Source organism: Callithrix jacchus, chromosome 2, assembly GCF_049354715.1.
Source record: "Callithrix jacchus isolate 240 chromosome 2, calJac240_pri, whole genome shotgun sequence".
NCBI classification, from domain to species: domain Eukaryota; kingdom Metazoa; phylum Chordata; class Mammalia; order Primates; family Cebidae; genus Callithrix; species Callithrix jacchus.
Window position 1 is genome coordinate 120,887,776 of NC_133503.1, and position 19,377 is coordinate 120,907,152.

General features: G+C 34.0%; 1 long non-coding RNA gene across 1 annotated transcript in view; it reads left to right on the forward strand.

The window, feature by feature from the left end:
* The first annotated feature begins 200 nt into the window (after window positions 1–200).
* Window positions 201–19,377, forward strand: part of LOC128931350 (uncharacterized) — a 36,077-nt gene continuing 16,900 nt past the window's right edge. The window contains exon 1 of the long non-coding RNA XR_013532396.1: window positions 201–338. This is a non-coding gene — a long non-coding RNA (uncharacterized LOC128931350). The remainder of the gene's footprint in view (window positions 339–19,377) is intronic.

A 19,377-nucleotide genomic window follows, 5' to 3' on the forward strand; every position in this document is an offset into this window, starting at 1 on the left:
GAAAATTTCTTCTCAAACCTCCTTTATGGATACAAATCTGAATTAGTTCTGAAGAGTTCCATATTGAGAGAGTTTAAAACTATTTTTCTCCTGAAACTTATTTTATTGTATAACAACTCACTTTGTGCAGACATCCTTCCTCAGAGCTAATCTAAACCCTCTGTACTGCATTTTATTCTTTTCCCTTTGTTCTGGCTCAGCAATCAGAAGAACAGATGGCCATCTTCTGTCAGTACTTGAAGACTGTTTCTTAGAAACATTAAGCCTCCATCAGGCTCACTTGTTAATGCAAAAGTCCTACTCAGGACAGAAGCTAGGACAAACTTTGAAGTCATCAGGTAAGTCTTAAAGCCCCAGTTTTTCTTTTCCTTGTTTTCAGTCACTTAATATCTTCAGTTTTTCTACGTTTCTCATCCATAGCTTATTAAACAATGTTCAAATGTATAACTGTTAACCTTATCCATTAAACCTTACTAAACCTTAAAGTATACCTTACCTTATACTAAACCTTAAAGTATAAATGATTGCTACAGTGTTTAAATGTAGGCCATTGAATGGGATGGCTAAATTTTAACAAAGAACATTTTTTCTTACATTTATGTTTTAATTGCAGGGTTACTATATCTATAAATTAGATAAAGGAAGGTAGAAGACGACAGTCAACGTCACTGAAATCATTTTATGTGGGTGGGCACATAAAGTGCTCTGTATTTGTACTGTAGCTCCTTTCAGCTGTGATTTGTTCAACAGGTATTTGTTGAACATCTGGGACCTGGGAATCTAACAGTCAGACATGTCTTAGCGAACTTATATCCTTTTGGGTGTAGAAACCCAATAACAAATCAACGAGAATAAGAAAATACTGGGTGTGAAAAATGCAGAGAACTAGTATAGGGTGGGGTGAAAAGAGAGTGACTGCCTGGCTACTTTAGATCTGGGAGTCAGGAAAGGCTCTTCACAGGTAAGTTGACATCTGAGTTGGAATCTGCGTAAGAAGACAGAGTCAGTCCTACTCAATGAGGAAGAATAGTGCTCCAGGGAGAGGTAAATACGCCACAGTGTTGTTTTAACCAGTACACTCATACTTCATTTTATTGCAGTGCAGTCAAACCTTATTTCCTTGTACTTTGCTGTATTATGCTTTGCAGATAGTGTGACTTTTACAAGTTGAAGGTTTGTGGCAATCTCGCATTGAGCAAGTATACAGTACCATGTTTCCAATAGCATGTGCTCGCGTTCTATCTCTGTGCCACATTTTGGAAATTCTCACAAAATATTTCAAAGTTCTTCATTATTATTGTATTACCATTACTGTCATAGGTTATGCTGTTATGGTGATCGACCATCAGTGATCTTCAATGGTACTATTGTAATTGCTTTGAGGTGCCATGAGCTGCACTCACAGAAGACAGTAAACTTAGTTAATAAATGTTTGTGTTCTGACTGCTCCACTGACTATTCTCCAGTCTTCCTCTCTTTCCTTGGGCTTCCCTCTTCCCTGAGACAGCAATATTGATATTAGGTCAGTTAGAAGCCCTACAATGGCTTCTAAGTGTTCAACTGGAAGGAACAGTTCAATGTTTCTTACTTTAAATTAAAAGCTAGAAAAGATTCATCTCAGTGAGGAAGACACTTTGAAAGCTGAGCGGCTGAAAGCTAGGCCTCCTGCACCACACAGTTAGCCAAGTTGTGAATGCAAAAGGAAAGGTTTTGAAGAAAATTAAAAGTGCTGCTCTAGCAAGCACACAAATGATAAGAAAGGGAAACAGCCTCATGGCTGATACAGAGAAAGATTTAGTGGTCTGGATAGAAGATAAAATCAGCCACAAGATTCCCTCAAGCCAAAGCCTAATCCAGAGCAAGGCTCTCATCCTCTTCAATTCTCTGATGGCTGAGAGAGGAGAGAAAGCTGCAGAAGAAAAATTAGAAGCTGGCAGAGATTGGTTAAGGTTTAGGGAAAGAAGCTGTTCCCATAACATAAAAGTGCAAGGTGAAGCAGCAAATTATCCGGAAGATCTAGCCAAGACCATAGGTAAGGGTGACTACAGTAAAACAACAGATTTTTCCATACAGATGAAACAGTCTTATATTGCAAGACCATGCCATCTAGGGCTTTTAAAGCAAGAGAGTAGAAGTCAGTGTCTGTCTCCAAAGCTTCAAAGAATAGGTTGACTCTCTTTTTAGGGGACAATGCAGCCAGTGACTTTAAGTTGAAGTTAGTGTTCATTTACCATTCTTAAAATTCTAGGGCCTCTAAGAATTATGCTATCTACTCTGCCTATGCTCTATATATGGAAAAACAAAGGCTGGCTGATAGCACACCTGTCTATAGTATGGTTTATTGAATATTTTAAATTGACTGTTGAGACCTACTGTCCAGGAAAAAAATTTCTTTCAAAATATTACTGCTCATTGATAATGCACCTGCTCATCCAGAAGCTCAGATAAAGATAGAGGTACAAAGAAATGAGTGGTTTTTTCATACTTGAGAATACAACATCTATTCTGCAGCCCATGGATCAAGGAGTAATTCCAATTTTCAATGTTATTATTTATTATCAGTTATGACTTTCATAAGGTCATAGCTGCCAGAGACATTGATTCCTATGATGAATCTGGGAAAAGTGAGTAAAAAATATTCCAGAGTGATTCACTACTATAGATGTTATTAAGCACATTTGCTATTTAGGGGAGGAAGTCAAAATATCAAGATGAATAGGAGTTTGGGAAGATGTTGATTCCCACCTCATGGATGACTTCGAGGGGTTTACAACTTCAGAAGAGGAACTAACTGCAGATGTGCTGGAAATAGAGAATTAGAATTAGTGGAACCTAAAGATGTGACTGAATTGTTGCAATCTCATGATAAAACTCAAAAAGATGAGGCATTGCTTCTTATAGATAAGAAAAAAAAATGGTTTCTTGTTATGCAATCTACTCTTGGTGAAAATATTGTGAACACTTTTGAAATGACAACAATGGATTTAGAGCATTACATAAACATAGTTGATAAAACAGTGGCAGGGTTTGAGAGGATTGACTCCAATTATAAAAGTTCTGTGAGTAAAATGCTATCAAACAGCATTGCATATAACAGAAAATCTTTTGGGAAAGAAAGAGTCCATTGATGGTATAAACTTTACTGTAGTCTTATTTTAAGAAATTGCCACAGCCACCACAACATTAGGTAATTGCCATTCTGATCAGTTACCAGCCATCAATGTCTAGGGAAGATCCTCCACCAGTAAAAATTTACAGCTTGCTACAGGCTCAGATGATTATTAGCTTAGCATTTTTTAAGAAAATGGTATTTTTAAGATATGTACTTTTAAAAATATAATTCTTTTGCACACTTAAAATTAATAAACTACAGTATTGTGTAAACATAACTTTTCTATTCATGGGAAAAACCAAATAACATGTGGCTCTGGGAAAAATGACTCAAATATATTCTGGGGGGATTCACTGTTATAGATGTTATTAAGCACATTTGCAATTTAAGGGAGGAAGTCAAAATATCAAGATGAACAGGAGTTTGGGAGCAAGTTTATTGCTATATTTACTTTATTCCTGTGGTCTGGAATCAAATGTGCAATATCCTCAAGCTATCCTGTAATATGTTGCTTCCCAGTCATTCATTTGTCTACTAAGACCCATAGATATTTATACTGTTGTCCACTACAAACATTGGTCATTTTTTACAACTTTAGTAGTCTATGCAGTTTTCCTCATAAAGAATAAGAACCAGCCATGCACAGTGGGGCCCTTCTGTAGTAACAGCATTTTGACAGGCTGAGGCCTGAGGATTGCTTGAGCCCAGGAGTTCAAGACCAGCCTAGGCAACATATAAAGAACCCATCTTTACAAAAAAATATATATTTTTTACTAGCCATGTGTGGTGACATGTGCCTGTTGTCCCAGGTAATCAGGAGGCTAAGGCAGGAAGATCTCTGAGTCAAGGAAGCCAAAGCTTTAGTGAACACTGATTTTGACACTGTATTTTAGCCTGGGTGACAGTGAGAGACCCCATTTCAAAACAAAACAAAAAACAAACAAAACAATAATAATAATAATAATAAAAGACTAAGGACAATTATTCACTTTATCATATAGTTTTTACATTTCACATTTTGTTTAAAAACTGCCATGCTATATTCTCATCTTCAATGAACATCAATATTCGGTATTTGGTATCTTTATCAAACTTAATTTATAAGTGTCTTTTGGATTTTTCTGAGTTTTTGATGAAAATAGAAGTCTAAATTTGGACTTTACTATTATAATGAAGTTCTTGAGGGGAGTATGATAGGAGGGATTAGGAAGAGGAATTTTTTTCCAGTTGTAAAAGATTTCACATATCCCTTTTTTGGGCTATATGTTGTAAGAATTTGTTTAGGTTACAGTTGAGAGGGATGGAGTTTGAAATAGCACTGAGGTAATTTTTTAAATCGTCACTCATATCAACAAACTCCTTGTATAGAACAGATTTGTTTAAGTTTTGGATATGTAGAGTTGGTATATGCTACTGATTGGCCAATATTATGTGGTCCCAAATCAACTACTGTCAAATTTCTATGCAGATAAAGAAGAAAGAATTGTTTTCAATGACTAGGAGAATGCAAATCTTTAAAGATTTAATACTATATGTATTAATGTTACCTTTTTATGTTTATTAATTATAACGTTGATAAGAGAAAATCAAGAAAAAAAAAGAGAAATTGTATGTACCTCTGCGTCACAAACATGCTCTTAAACATGGCCCACAGATGATGCAAAATTCTTGTGAGAGTAGCCTCTACATCCAACACGTTTTATATATTCACGCTTAACTCATTCACTATGACAAATTTATGAATAGGAATAAGACCATCAGTGAGCCTACTGTAGAAATACACATACTTTGATACTTAATGCTCATGCTTTTTTTGTTGAAGTAGAAGATGAATTCTGTTGAGCTAACTCAAGAGTTTCTGAATGAAGGTAGAACATGCAAATTCCTCAAATAAGCAAGAGATATTTGTGGCTAAAACCATTATAGGGTCCAAAAATCTGAGGAGAGACATTATGTTCGCTTCAGAGAAACATTATTTATCTCTGTTGGCCAACATACTTTGAAACAACTATTTGGTTTTAATGGATATATATCTTGCCACTCTGCCATCAGTAATTTGAACAGCTTGCAATACTGTATGTCATCTTTCATTGCTTTCCCTTTGTAGCAAACACAATCATTGGATTGTTTTTCATTGATTTAAAAACATTGACTTGCTGAAGTATGAGCCTGTGTGCAGTCATAATTCTTGTTCTTTCTTCCTCAGCAAAGCCTGTAATAATTCTTTGAGTTTTAAGCAGGTGTCATGCATCAGATCCAAGTGCTTAATAAATGCACCAGAAGTATATTTTCCTTAAGGCCTTGTGTTTATCCCATTTTCATTTATCTTGTGAAATATTTCAAATGCTTTCTTAAATCCTGGGAAAGAGCAGGTTAGCATTTCCACTTGGCAAGCAGATCTATAAGCGTAAGTCTCCCCTGTCTATTGTAACCTTAACCAACATTAGTGATCCTCAGCCTATGTGCCAAGGGCCCTTGACGAGTGATGAAAGTTATTGGATAGAACCTATCAATCCACATGTATGCAAAGCATTTTCTTTGGTAATCTAAATAAATATATCTAACATAAAACATACTGGTTTTTTCTAAATGCATATAAATTCTATCAAAAATATACAACCACATTCATAAGTGATCCTGAATTCAAGGTGTTTTTTTCATTTTATATTTTCTCAGCTAATGGATAGTCCAATTGGGTTACTTGCATTTTTTTGCATTGTAATTGACAGTGCTCAATGCATTAAATTTTAAGAAAAGGTGATATTACTGACCACCGGTATTGCACTTAAACCAAATTGAAATAATTTTTGCTATACTAATATTGTGAGCTGGCTACTAGTAATTTCACATTCATTTTATCAATAGCATGCAATAATTTAATCATCATATAGCTAACAATAATCATAATAGCTGCTGTATTGAGTGCAGGCAGTCATTTCGTTTTTACACCAACCCTGTAAAATTATTATTATTATCATCCCCATTTCATTAACAAGAAATCAAGACAGGGAGACCTCAAGAAAATTGTTTAAGCACCTATAGTTAACTAGTAAATAATGTGAACTTTAAATCCTAGGTTAGCTACCTGACTTCAAACACCTGGGTGTGTTGATTCCATCACATTGCAGAGCAGTATGCCATGCAAGACATACATACGGATGTTGTGCTTGATTCTAGAAGGCATTAATTTATGCAAGAGATATGACTGGACCTTCCTTAATTATGTTGAGTCTAATCAATAATGATTTTTAAAAAACATTTATTTGATGAAGATTTGTTTATGAAACTCTTAAAAACATGAACACTATTCAAACTGGGCAATTACAGCTACTACCCTTTACTACTAAACCAGCAACCACCTACCAGACATGTCCAATTTTGACCTGCTGTTTCAAGTATCAAGAAAAGACCAAGACAATTATGGAGAGGACCAATCAATGACATGGAAATTTAAAGGAGTAAGGAAGAAAAGGAGGAAAGAGCTACATGCAGTTCATAGTCTTTAAAAGCTGAAAGATCTGGGGCATTATCAGAGTCTCTGGAGGTTTCCAGCTCATTTTTTCATTTCTAATTTCTCTGGTAAACTAGGTGCTAGCCTCACTTATCCCCTCTCTTCTGCATCCTTCTTCTCATTATTCTTCCTTCCACTGTGGAAAGAAACTCCTACTGTTTGTTTACAATCCAGAGTTTTAAAGAGGCTGAACTAAAATTGGCTGCTTCTGGGACATCCCTGCCAATGGATGGGATCCAAATTGGCTCTGCCATGAAGAGGCAGCTATGCCCACATAAGGATATTTTGGCTTAGTGCTTCTGTCATCTCATTGCCAGGCAGACAATCATCCAGGAGTGGGAAAATACAGCCGGGGCAAATGTTTATAGCTACAGTGGTCAGCTGGTTGGAACACTAGTCTGAAGGAAAGGCTATTTGGATGTTGTGTTTAGTTCCTCATGAAAGAACTTAATAATGTTGAACAAATCACTTAGTTTTTTAGCTCCCAATTTGATGGACAAGGACCACAGTACATACACCTCCTATCTACCCAGGGGTGTTTTTATAAATGTTCAGTTTATTGCTTCCAGTCTTGAGTCCAATGAAGGTAACTTTCTTTTCTGAAATGAGACCAGAGAAATAACTCTTTCTCTGTAGTTTTGCTTGTGTTATAGTCAAGTTTAGAAGAAAGAACAATTCTTCCAACTCTAGAAGAAAGGCTTCCCTTTAGATATGTCTCATGTGCTAACACATTACCTGAAGATGGGAAGACAGGGTGTGTGTACAAAAATCACATGTAGAAAGCATATGTGTAAAATATAGACATATATACAGTATTTATGTAAAGATGTCTTTATCTAGACATTTCAGCATAGCTCCTAGTTAAGCCACAACTTTTATAACAGGAAAGCAAATCAGATTTGACTGCATTGGCTGTTTAAGTGAAGGAGCCACACAGATGGGCAAGAAGCACAGACAAATTGCTTTTGGCTCTGCTTTCCTTTATAACAACATCAGATATTTTTAGTTTCTTTTTTTTTATGCGTTGTGCATGTTTCTGCCTCATATAGAAAGTCATTGCACATTGTCTTCATCAGTTTTGCCACCCTCTACTCGTAGGAAAATTTAGTATTTCATTTACCTTTTAAATTTCTGAGATCTGAAGTTATTATAGGAAAATTCCATTGTCCAGATGTAGATGATAGCCAAGAAATAGGTTAATGTCTTGGAAATAGTTCTCATTAGGAGAAAAGGAAAACTTACATTTTGGACCTCATGGTGGAGGAATATTTCTCATTATCACAAGGTAGATTTCCACACTGGTTGGAACTGCACAAACTTTAGTTTGGAGAATTAGAAAAATGTTTTTTATAACAGACCCTGCATTAATGTGATGAACTGACAGGTTCATTAAAATAATTATGTGAAACCCTCAAAAACCTACAAGTTGTCCACTTTGTTCTCATGATCTTTTATTTCCAAGTAAGTGGCGGTAGCTGCTATTTTCATATCCAGGTTCCTTGTGATATTATGGTGTCAGGTTAGAAAGAGATGAGAATTCTACAGATTCCATTAATTATTCCAGCAGACTCTCTCATAATTATTATTATCCTCCAAAACCAATATATGAGCACAGAATTAAAAACATATGACTCAAACAGTACACTAATTGCTTAAAAAGCTAATCATACAGCTACCATATAACCAACCAAATAATTTCACTTCTAGGTAGCTAACTAAAACTTGTATTCATAAAAAGATTTGTCAACGAACGTTTACAGCAGTATTATGTATAGTAGTGCAAAATTGGGAACAACACAAATGTCCATCAATTGGTAAATGAATAAAGAGAATGTGGTATATCCATACGATGGAATACAATTCAGCAATAAAAGCCACGAATTATGCATACAGGAAACAACAGAATAACCTCAAAAACCTTATGCCAAGTGAAAGAAGGCAGATACAAGACTACGTATTGTATGTTTAAATTTATATGATGCTTCTAGAAAAGGTAAATCTATGAAGAAAAAACACAAATCACTGGTTGCCTGGGGCTGATAAACAGAGTGGAAATCAACTGCAAAGAACATGAGGCAACTTTTTGGGATGATGAAAATGTTTTAAATTGGGAGTGTTGGTTGCACAATTATATATGTATTTATAAAAAAAATATTAAGCTGATACTCAAAAGAGACAAATTTTATGCTATACAAACTAATCTTAGTGAGACTATGATTCTGAATGCTTATCCATGTCGATACCTCTATGTACAATTTCTATTGCTCTATATTCCAATTTTGCATGCTGTGTAAGTCCAGGGAAATTGAAGTGTGCATGTATGACATCTACCCTCTTCCCCAATGTTCTAGCTCTGATAGAATTTTTCCATGTCTTGAAGATGCCAAATTTATACTCTGCTCCAAGAGATTTTTCTACACGTGTTGCAGCCACTCCCTAGAATGTTTTTTCCCATCAAGCGTCTCAAGGTTGTTGTTTTTTGTTTTAATTGGTGCCAATATACCTTCCTCAGAGAGGTCTTTCCTGGCTTTGTAAAGGTGATTCCCAGCCCCCATAATATCTTCAGTCTCTTTTGAATTTCTTTCATAGCATTTAACTTAATTTTGAGTTAGTTTCATCTATGTGTGTGCATACACATTTATATATCTATATTTAGTATTTTCTCTAATATAAACCTTACAAGTGGAGTATTCTCAGTGCCTGCTAAAATGTGGATACTTAATATTTTGTTAAATATTAAGCATTTTATTAAATACCCACATTGTATATTTAATATATATCAGTGCCTGCTACAATGTGGATATTTAATATTTTTTGACGAATGAATAAATGAAAAATAATATTCCCTGTATTAAGTCATGATAAGTCACAAAAATCCTGACTATTTTAGATAGATCTGCATTTCTTGTTTTCTTCAAGGTTTTCTAGAGTCATTAATGGATTTGTCCCAGTAGTACATACTAGTATCCTGGGAATGATCTGAAATTTACCTGATATTCTGAGGGTCTTTGACATGGGTGTGTGTCTTGACTGGGAGAGTGTTCTAAGATCTATGAGGGTCACCTTAACTTTCCCAGGTCTGTCTCCTAAAATCTTACAAGATTGTAGGAGGTATAAAGACTCCAGATTTATTTAGTGACCTGTAATTACCAGTTACTAAATATTGTTTTTTGTCACCTCATTTGGCACCTCACTTTAAAAAACCTATTTTTACAATTGAATCAGACCTTCCAATGCACAAACCAAAATACAGAACTAATATAGTTAAATATGGCCTAAATAATGAGGCTTCCCAAAAACCTAATCTTCCTCTCAGGAAGTAGCATACAGTCTAGAAAAATCTCATTTCTTATATAATCTGATAAAATAATATATTATAGTTTCAATAGCTACAGTTGATACATTAAACATATAGTAATAACTTCTTCAATGATTACTAATTTTTATATTTCTCACTACTAATTATGGTATTAAATTGTTCATTCCTTAAATTGTTCTGTCCTAAGTTTTTATTAGTTCCAAACTCAGTGGTGAGAGAGTTGAAACTTTTGTACTTCTCCCATTAGCTTAACATCATGGATATAAAGATGCTACGTGTTGTCATGGCTTATTATCATATTATTCTTGGTGACTTAATTTTTCTGTGAGGATCACCTCAATTTAGCCATTCCAGAGGTGAAATTGTTTCAAAGGGCATTTTAAAAATCTTGTCAAGACTGCTTTAAATAATTTCAACACCATTTTAGTAACTGCTGGTTATAATTGCCAACCCTCCTGGGCTGCCTGTTTACCCCAAGGTAACTTGACTAATAGATATCACATGAACATACTGGGCAGTTGGCATGCAAAGAGTCAACAGGTGTCCAGGAAGTGCTTTTTGTACTGAAATGATGGAATGAGTAACTGCTTGGTACTTTAAAGTGTGTATGTGTAGTAACTGTCTGTGTCTCTGTGTAAAGTGAGGCAGGATTTGTGAGGAGTGCAGAAGTGAAAATATTAATAAACATTAATTTTCAGGGCCTTTAAATATTCTATATATTTAACTTAACTATTTGGTTTACTTATATATACATTGTGAAATAATCACCATAATCAACCTAATTAACATATTCATTATTTAACATAGTTGTTTATTTTGGGGATGAGAACATTTAGGATCTACCTAGTTAGCAAATTTTCAGTATACAATACAGTATTATTGCCTTTAGTCACCATGCTTCATATTAGATATCTAGAGCTAATTGATTTTGCATAACTGAAACTTTGTACACTTTGATCAACATCTCCCCATATCCTCTTTCCTCAGCTTCTGGTAACCACCATTCTACTCTCTGCTGTTATGAGTTCCACTATTTCAGATTCCACATATAATTGAGATTATATAGTATTTGCCTTGCTTTGTCTGTCTTATTTCACTTGACATAATTTTGACCAGGTTCATCCATATTGTTGTAAATGACAGAATTTCCTTCCTTGTTAAGGATGAATAATATTTTGTGTATGTGTGTGTGTGAATGTGTGTATGTGAGAGAGACAGAGAGAGAGAAAGTGAGAAAATGTGTGTGAGCATATCAAAATTTCTATATTTATTATTCTCTCTATGAGCATTTAGGTTATTTTCGTATCTTGGCTATTGTGAAAAATGCTACAGTGAACATAGGAACACAGGTATGTCTTTAAGATTCTGATTTTAATTCCTTAGGATAAATACCTGGAAGTAGGACTGCTGGGTCATATGATAGTTCTATTTATAATGTTTTGAGGAATCTTCATGCTATTTTCCATAATGTCTGTAGCAACTTACATTCCCCCTAAACAGCATGCTAGGGTTCCCTTTTCTCTGCATCCTTGCTGAATCTTGTTATCTTTTGTGTCTTTAATAGAAGCCATTCTAACAGGTGTGAGGTACTAGCTCATTTGGTTTTAATATGCATTTCTCTACTGATTAGAGATGTTGAGAATTTTTTATATATTTGAAAGTTTGTATGTCTTATTTGGAAAAATGTCTATTTAGGTCCCTTGCCCATTTTTTTAAACTGGAGTTTTTTTTCATTTTCTGTTGTTTCTTATATATTTTTGATATTAACTGCTAATCAGATAAATGGTTCACAAATATTTCTTCCCATTTCATAAGTTGACTTTTTATTTTGTTGATTGTTTCCTTATTTGTGGAGAAGCTTTTTAGTTTGTTGTAATCCCATTTATTTTTGCTTTTGTGTGCTGTTAGTGTCATATTCAACAAATTGTTTGTAAGACCAATGCCAAGGACCGTCTCCCCTATGTTTTTTGATGAGTTTTATAGTTTTTGAGCTTATGTCTAAGTCCTTAATTCAGGTTGATTTTTGCATATGGTGTAATATGAATGTGCAATTACTTTTTTTTTGGCCTATGGATATCTAGTTTTCCCAATAATATTTATTGAAGAGGTTATCTTTTCTCCATTGTGTATGTTTGGCATCCTTGTTAAAGATTAGTTGACCTTATAAGGATTGGTTTATTTCTTCACTCTCTATTCTAGGGGTCTACTAATCTATGAAGTCTATCTGTCTGGTGTTATGCCAGTTCCACAATGTTTTTACTACTGTAGCTTTGTAGTATATTTTGAAACCAGGAAATGTGATGCCTCCACATACTTGTTCTTCTATCTCCAGATTGCTTAAGCTATCTATGGTATTTCATGATTTCATATAAATTTTAGGATTGCTTTTGCTATTTCTGCAGAAAATGCCACTGAATTTTGATAGAGATTGCATAGATTCCATAGATTGTTTTGGATATTATAAACATTTTAACAACACTAATTCTAATTTGTAAATATGGAATATCTTTCCAATTTCTCAGCCTTCATAATTGAGTAAGATGTTGGCTGTGGGCTTGTCATGTGTAAACTTTTTATGCATGCTTTCTATATTTAATTTGTTGAGTTTTCATCATAAAATGATGTTGAACTTTGTCTAATGCTTTTTCTGCATCAATTTAGATAATCACATAAATTTTATTATTTATTCTGTTAATGTGGTGTATTACATTTATTGATTTGTGTATGTTCAACCATTCTTGAACAACCATGGATAAATCCCCACTTGATTATCATATATGCTGTTGAATTAGGTCTGTTAGTATTTTACTAAGGATTTTTGCTTCTGTGTTCATTGGGGATATTGACCTATACTTTTCTTATTGTGTCCTTGTCTGGTTTTGATGTCAGGGAAATGCTGGCAGCCTCATAAAATAGGCTTGCCGATATTCCCTCCTCTTTGTTTTCTTGGAAGAGTTTGAGGATAATTTGAATTAATTCTTTTTAGAATATTTAACAGAGTTCACCCATAAAACCATCTGGTGCTGAGTTTTTCTTTATTGATAGGTTTTTGATTACTAATTAAATCTCCATACTTATTATTGGCCAGTTGAGATTTTCTTTTTCTTCATAATTTAGAATTGGTAGGTTGTATGTTTCCAGGAATTTATTCATTTCTTCTAGGTTATTTGATTTGTTGGCATATAATTATTTATAGTATTATCATGATCCTTTGTATTTCCATGGCATCAGTTGCAATGTGTCTTTTTCATTTATAATTTTAAGTCTTCTTTCTTCTTTTCTTAATTTAGCTAGTTATTTGTCAAATTTGTTTATCTTCTCCAAAAAATAAACGCCTTATTTTATTGGTCTTTTCTCTTGCTTTTTTAATCTGTATTTCAATTATTTCTCTTCTGTTAATTGTTATTTCCTTCTTTGGGCTTAATTTATACTTTTCCAAGGTTCCTTGGGCATAAAGTTAGGTTGTTTATTTGAGATCTTCCTTTTTTCCTAATGTAGGTATTTATTCCTATAAACTTCCCACTGAAACTGATTTTGCTGCATCCCATAAATTTTGGAATGCTGTGTTTCCAGTTTTGTCTAAATATTATTTTTTAAATTTTCATTTTGATTTCTATCTTGGCCCATTGGTTGTTCAGGAGTGTGATGTTTAATTTGTACATATTTGTGAATTTTCCAGTATTCCTTTGATTACTGAGTTCTAGTTTCATACCACTGTAGTCAGAAAAGATACTTGATACAATGTTGATCTTCTTAAATTTGTTAGGGTTGTTTTGTGGTCTAACATATCATCTACCTTGTAGAATGTTTCACGTGTACTTAAGAAAAATATATATTCTGCTCTTGCTGGATTTTCTCTATATATCCATTAGATCCATTTGATCTATAGTGTTATTCAAGTCTGCTGTTTCTATTTTTATTGGCTTTCTGTTTGGATGATCTATCCAATACTCTGAGTAGATTTTTTAATCCCCTGCACTTATTGTATTTCTATCTATTTCTTTTTTGTTGTTGTTGTTCCATTAGTATTTGTTTTATATAGTTAGGTGCTCCAATGGTGATTGCATATATGTGTTTTTATAACAGTTATTCTTGATGAATTGATCCCTTTATCATTATACAATGACTTTCCTGGTCTCTTATGATAGGTTTTCACCTAAAATCTATTTTATATGATATAAATATATCCATCCCTGCTTTTTGTTTACCATTTGCATGGAATATGTTTTTCCATTCCTCCATTTTTAGCCTATGTGCATCTTTAAAATTAAAGTGAGTCTCTTGTAGGCAGCATATAGTGAGGTTGGTTTGTTTTTCTTTTTTTACCCATTTAACCACTCTGTATCATTTGATTGGAAAATTTAGTCCATTCACATATAAAGTAATTGAAGTAATTTTTTATAGATAAGGAATTATTATTGTGATTTTCTTCATGTTTTCTAAATGTTTTATAGTTTCTTTGTTTCCTTTTTCTCTTGCTGTTTTTCTTTGTGATTTGATGACTTTTTTGTAGTGTTATGGTTTATTTTTTCTTTATCTTTCATCATTCGATTAGATTTTTCTTTGTTATTAACAGGTGGGTTGCATAAAACATTTTAGAGTTGTAACAGTTTATTTTAGGCTGATAACAGCTCAACTTCAATAGTATACAAAAAATAGTATACACTTTTACTTTCCCCACAAACATTTTATTTTACTGACATTACAATTTACATCTTTTTATGATGTGTGTCAATTAATAAATTGTTGTTGCTTTAGCTATTTTTAGCACTTGTGTCTTTTAACTTTTATGCTAGCATTAAAATTTATTTATTAATTGCCATTACAGTCTCAAAATATTCTGAATTTGACTATATACCTGGTATATATAGCAGGATATTTAATACTTTCATGTTGTTATGTAGTGTTCTTTTTTTTTTCAACTTTAAAAACTCCATTTAGCATTTTTTGTAAGGCAAATCTGGTCATAATTATCTCCATCAGCTTTGTCTGGGAAATTCTTTATCTCTTCTTATTTCTGAAAGATAGCTTGTTGGGTAAAGTATTCCTGGTTGAATTTTTTTCCCCTAGCACTTTGAAACTATCATCCCACTCTCTCCTGATCTGCAAAGTTTCTTCTGAGAAGTCTGCATATAGTATTATGGAGCTTCCCTGGTATGTGACAAGTTGTTTTCTCTTGCTCCCTCAGCCTCTCTCTTTGTCTTAACATTTGACATTTAATTACAATGTGTCTTGGTGAATATTTCTTAATATTCACCCTACATAAAGTTCTTTGGGCATCATGGGCCTGAATGTTAATGTCTCCCCCCAGATTTGGGAATTATTCTGTCATTACTTTTTGAAATAAGCTTCCTTCCTTTTTCTCTTTCTCTGATTTTTCTAGGATTCCTATAATAAATATATTGTTTTACTTAATTGATGACCCATAAGTCATACAGCCTTTCTTCATTATTTTCATTCTTTTTTTCCTTTTGTTTCTCTGACTGGATAATTTCAAATTATCTTTGAGTTCTTTAAATCTTTCTTATGTTTGCTTGAGTCTGCTGTTGAAGCTGTCTATTAAATTTTTAATTTCAGTCATTGCATTCTTCAGCTCTAGAATGTTTTTGGTTCTTTTTTATAGTTTCTAATCTCTTTATTAAATTTCTAATTTTGTTAATGTATTGTTTTCTTGATACTGTTGTCTATGTCTTTATTCTTGTAGCTAACTGAGTCATAAAAGATTTTTCTTTGTCATTAAAATCATAATTCCTTATTTGTTTATGGTTAGCCACTGGAACTTGATTTTGTTTCTTTGATGGTGTTTTGTTTTTGATGTTTTATTTTTCTTAAAATCTTTTGTTGCATCTTTGAATTTGAAGGAACAATTTCCTTCTCCAGTTTTTACTAACTGGCTTTGAGAGAGATAGAAAGACCTTCATCAGTCTACCTAGAAGTATTGGGAGTCTCTCTGGCATTATACATTAATGTACTTGTCCTATTTCTCTTTTTCCCCTCGTTTGGGAAGAGAGTCTTAGGATTGTGTGCTTTTTCTTATTTCCACAAAGTCTGTCTGAATGCTGACAGCCTTTCGTTTTCTTCTCCAGGAAAGTCCCCTTAAGTGTTCACAGTTGTACACTTCCTTCCAATCTTGCAAAGTTGAGCCAGCTGCTCATATTCATGTACTATCTGCAAGAATTTGCCAATGCCTTGTATGGAGGCTATGTGCATTGTTTTGAGGAAATGTGCAGAGAACTGGGGCACACATTGGCCAGGAGGGAGCAGCTACAGGTGATACATTCCACGGAATTCATGAGGGGTTCTCTTAGTGGAGCCTGTAAGCCAGTTACTGGGATCTGTGGGCAATTTTTAAGATCCATGTGGCAGTTTCTGTAAGCCCTGCCCTTTTCCCTTGCTTTTAGCCCTACTTCTCTCAGGCTGTTCAGTTGTGTTGGTCTCCTCAATTACCTGAGTAGGGAAAGACAGAAGCAATTCTTTTGGATGGTATTCTGCAAGGCTAGTGAGACTGGACTCCTGATATGGTTTGGCTTTCTGTCACCACCCAAATCTCAGCTTGAATTATAATCCCATAGTCCCCACATGTCATGGGAGGGATGTAGTGAGGAGGTAATTGAATAATGGAGAATTTTCCTCTACTACTTTTCTCATGATAGTGAATGAGTTCTCATGAGATCTGATGGTTTAATAAGGGACATTCCTCCTTGTGAAGAGGTACCTTTGCCACGATTTTAAGTTTCCTGAGGCCTTACCAGCCATGTGGAACTGTGAGTTAGTTAAACTTCTTTCCTTTATAAATTACTCAGCCTCAGGTATGAACTTGTAGCAGTGTAAGAACAAAGTAATACAGTGCCCACTCTGCTTATACTTTCCCATAAGACAAGTCATGGGCCAGGGGGTCTCTCTCGAGCTGTGCCACTTCGTGGTAGAGGTGACAAAGATAAAGTGAAATTGTTCTTCTTACCATCTTTAATGTGTTTATTTTCAGATTATTTGCTAGGACAGGGTTAGGTAATCTCTCTACTAGAACCTCAGGTTCTCAGAGAAGTATTTCTGTCTTTGGATAGTTATCAAAATTAATATTTCTGTGACAATATGATGAGTATAAGCTCCTATTCTGCCATCTTGCTATTTTTGCTTCAAAATTTTTTGACAGTGTTGGAATAGCATGATGTGAGTAAAATCCATTCTTCAGGCATGAAGTTCAGGAGAGTGTAAAAAATTCAGTAATCAACTTAAATAATATTTTAATGCAGTGTTTATTAAATAAAATTGGCAAACTGTGGGTTGCAGATCAGCTGCCTGCATTTGTCAATAAATTTTTATTAAAACCATGACTGGGATTAGGGTAAGGTGAGTGAGGCAGAGTCATGAAAGTGGTGGATCTCATCTTTATTTAGAATTGTGATACTTGGTTCCTATAACCCAAAATTTTTAAAAAACTAAAATTATAAATTTATAAAATTATTATTCATATATTTATAGATTTCTACATTCAAAACATGTTAAAAGAACAGGGATGTGTATGTATCTGTGTAAATATATATATGTGTGTGTGTATATATATGTGTACACACACATATGTGTGTGTGTTTGTGTATGTATATATATATATATATATACACACAGCGAATATATATTATGGAATGTATTTTCCTGTAATAGTTTCTAATTACTAATTACAGTAATGTGTTTATGTATATATGAAATATATATTATAAGAAAAGTATATATGTATTTTCACACATACTCTGTAATACAGAGAAAACAATATCTTTAAGTTTTTCTTACAGATGATTTCTTACAGAGTAATTTCTACATCAATGTAAAAAAATTTGGTAAGAACCAGGGAAATGTAGCTATTTAAAAGAAAATCATCTTTCATATTTATTCTACTATTAATGCTAACTTTTTAGATATGTACTTAGTTGATTACTCTGAACATTTTTTCTAAGGATGCCCTATTGCAGTATTTTCACAGTCTTTTGATTCCATTATTACATGTATTGACCTTTTATTTTCAACAGCTTCCTCTAAGGATGCAGCTTAATGCTGTAATATAGCAGATGGATGAGTTGTAGAGTACATTCCTACAAAGTGTGGCAGAATTGATTGGCTTGTTTATGGCCTAGGAATATGAAGTTTGAGTCTTAGGAAGCTAGGCAGTTCAAATTTTCTCTGATCTCTATCAAGTGGGGGCTTTTCTTTTTCTCTCTGACATCTCTTGTACTATTAGGCTTCAAGGTAAGGTGGTATCTTACTAACCTCCCCCCCCCCATATTTCTCCTTAAAGTTTCCCTGTCTTTGAAAATCTTGCCATGAAATTATCCACACTTTCTACCTTGCTGCAGTCATTTACAGAACTCATTCTTTCCTTTAGTATTTTTAGCTTTGCTTTATTGTCATTCTTACCAACACCACTTCCCATCATACTTCTTAGGGATCTCTATATCCACATAGATTACAGTGGTTGACATTGAGCTTCTTGACCTCTTCTTTGTTAATCTATTCCTCCACCTTATGTGAGATTTTTTTTTCAAGGTTCTATTAATTACTTTACTCCTTCTATAATCTCAGCTTTCAGTGTTCTACTCTGTGACCACCTTCTATTTTTCTAGCTAGTAAGCTGACTCCAAAACAAACAAACTCATCTGAGTCAATCATGTGTTCACTGTCTTCTCTTATCCTATTTCATATTTTTATTTTCCTCCTTAAACCTCTTAGAGCCCATGGTTTGGAATTATAAACATTACTTTGTATAGGCTCACATTTCCTTTGACCCTCTCTCTTGTGCTATGATAGGAATCATGATTTAAACCCAATCAGACTAATTCCAGTGTTCAAGCTCCTAATCACTGCAGTATACATATATTATCTCATTTGAGTCTTACAACACACCTGTAAAAATAAATATGAAAATAGGAGCTTGGAGAAGTTAAGTAAGTCTTCCAGGAACACACAGCTTATAAGTGGTAAAGTAGTATTTAAACCCTGCCTCCTTTGTGCCTACATCACAACAGGTAAATTGAGTGCAAATCTGTACTAACTCACTGCACTTGAAATTCATGACCATTTCCACTAGACTTACAGTGCTGTCAGGCAGACTTACATTTCCTCAGTCTGTTTCATTTTTTCCCAATATTTCTACCCTCTTCGCAAGCATCAAACTCTCCCTCATACTCAATCTCTTTGATAATCTTGATTATACTTCACTGAAATTGTAGAAGCAATCTGAAAATATTGTTCCCAGTGTCCCACCACCACATCTACCATCCCATCAGCATGGAGATGCACCCATATACTTCACCTTCCCTCTCCTTAATGTAAATCAGCTAACTATGCTCCTGTGCAACCCCTCCAGTGTTCACCAGAACCTCATGTAGGTGATATTCCTACTAAAAAATAAAGTCCCCTTTTTAAAAGTTACATGACCCTCTC